Genomic DNA, 2346 nt, shown 5'->3' with positions numbered 1-2346 from the left:
CACAACCCTCACGTGGCTCCCCCGAAAAATAACGCGGAAATGCTCCGCGCTCCCCACCCTCCACTCGACTCCAAGGATGCAGCTGCATCCTTCCTGGCCAGGGGCCAGCAGCAAGGAAGTTTCCTCCGACCGCTCGCCTCCTCCCCAGCTCCCGCAGGAAAAGGGTCCCGAGGCATTCAGTGGACCCAGTGGCCCCGTGAAAATGTGCTTTCTGGCTAGGGTGGCTTGAAGATGCAGAGCCACTTCATTGGGGTTTCTTGTGTGGTGGAAAGCAAGGGCTTGCAAGTATGTCCACGTGTGCATCCTCTCTGGCCTGAAACCCCATCCCTCCCTGCGTGCAGCCTTGCCACTGCCGGTGGATTTACTGTCAATAAAACCACTGCAGAGAATGACTTCTCATCTGGAAGGAAAAAAAAAAAGGCAGGGGGTGGGGGGGAGGAGGAAAAAAACAACCCCTTTTTCAATGTTCTTATCCCTTATCCAAGCAGCACATCCTTCTCTGGGCTTCTATCAGGAGCCCTAATGGAGAGACGGCTATCAGCAGGCAGTTGTGGTCCAGGCAAGGAGTGATGCCGACTCGCTGCAGAACAGAGCGGGGAAGGGAAAGGCAGAGCTGGTGCCAACTGGAACCACTAATGCCGCTCGTCCAGCCTTGCAGCCATGTTTCCAAGTGCTGGCAGGGTCATCCCTGTGCCCAGCGATGAGCAAGAGGGGAGCATTGGCTCATGGGGGTGTCCCTGGTCCCCATCTCTGTCCCCCCCAGATGTCCCTGAGCAGGTCCCACTGCAAAACCTCAGGTTGCTACTCGGGCAAGGACCCAGTTTGGGAGAGGATGCTCCAGAAAAGGGCCAAACCAAGTGTGTCTAAGACATGGGATCTGGGGACAGGGTACACATGCCTTACCCTGCTGTACCCCAAACTGCCCATGCTACCATTAGCCGTGGTTCAGGCAGCGACGGCGTGCTGGGAAGACACCTTTGGGCTGGGGGACAGCTTGTGGGGACACCCCCAGGGTCTGGCTGCTGCTTTCCCACATCACCCTTGTAAAGGACGTCGAAACTCTTTTCCATTTGACTGCAGTCACCTTACTGGGAGCAGTGGGCAGGCCCCTGCTGCAGCCTCTGCTCCCTGCAGAGGGGTGTGCATCCCCCAGCTCAGCTCGGGTGATGAGGACACTCCGCTCTGCAGGGCAGTGGTGGGGAGCAGACGGAGGTGAAGCAGGGCTGGAGATGCAGTGGTGCTGGGGGGGAGATGGGCACCACTGCGCAACCCTCTTGCTCTGCCATGGGAGGAAGAGAGTACCCAGCACCCAGTGCCTCTTGCACCAAAGAGCACCCTGGGGACTATGGCACCTTTCTGATGACTGTAAATCACAGAAGGCAAATAGCTGGGAGAGGGGCAGCATGTCCTGCGTGTGGCAGGAGCCCAGCATCTCCATCAGGGTCCTGTCCCCATCACAGTGAGCATCATGCCCGGGACCATGCTGGTAGGCAGTGAGGAGCAGGGTGGCACCTGATGAGCCCGGGACAGATGCTCGAGGCACCGCAATGCCCCACTGCCACCCCAAGCAGGCGGCCAGAAAGGGCTGGAAGGCGCCTGCCGTCTGTCCTCCCAAAAAAGACCAGCCCAAGGGTGTCTGAGCACCCGCCCCGGCGCTGGGACCACCCATGGGTGCAGCCTGCGAGGGTGGTGGAGGCCGTGGCAGGGGAGAGCCCGGTCAGGGCTGTATGGGGGGGCTGGGGGGGGCTCCGGCGGAGCGAGGAGCTGGAGCATCACTGGAAGGCGCTGGGGGATGGGAGCGGCACACGCACGCACACGCACACACACATTACCCACATGCACACGCCAGCAGCACCAACAGCCCCTGCCAGCAATCGCTGGAGCGCCCCGCTCCTCCGCCTCTCCCGCCTCCGCCTCCTCCTCCTTCTCCTCCTCCTCCTCCTCCTCGCTGCCCACCGGCCTGCGGCACCCCTCCGCGGCCTCCGGCCCCACCAGCACACAGACAATGACTTCATGCGGATTATGCATCTGAAGAAATCACCAGCTCCCAGATAGCCACAGGGGGAGGTATCCATGTGTTTGGCAGGGAAGCAGCCTCCTGCTCGCCTTCCTTCTCCCCCTCTTTTCTCCTCGCACCCGGCAGCTGCCTCCTCTCCGGTGATGGTCGCCTCCGGTCCCCCCGCACGGCGCTGAGCGAGGCCCCGGCGCATCCCCGCTCCCACGCTTGCACCAAGGTACCGCCGAGGCTATTTTTATTCCCCTTCTTCTTTTCCGGTTCGCCCGCCGCTGCCGGGCTCGGTGCCTCTCGCACCCTCCGTTGCCTGCACCTCTCCCGCTCCCGTCCTT

Source organism: Charadrius vociferus, unplaced genomic scaffold (assembly GCF_000708025.1).
Source record: "Charadrius vociferus isolate BGI_N301 unplaced genomic scaffold, ASM70802v2 scaffold564, whole genome shotgun sequence".
Lineage (NCBI taxonomy): Eukaryota > Metazoa > Chordata > Aves > Charadriiformes > Charadriidae > Charadrius > Charadrius vociferus.
This window is presented reverse-complemented; position numbering follows the sequence as displayed.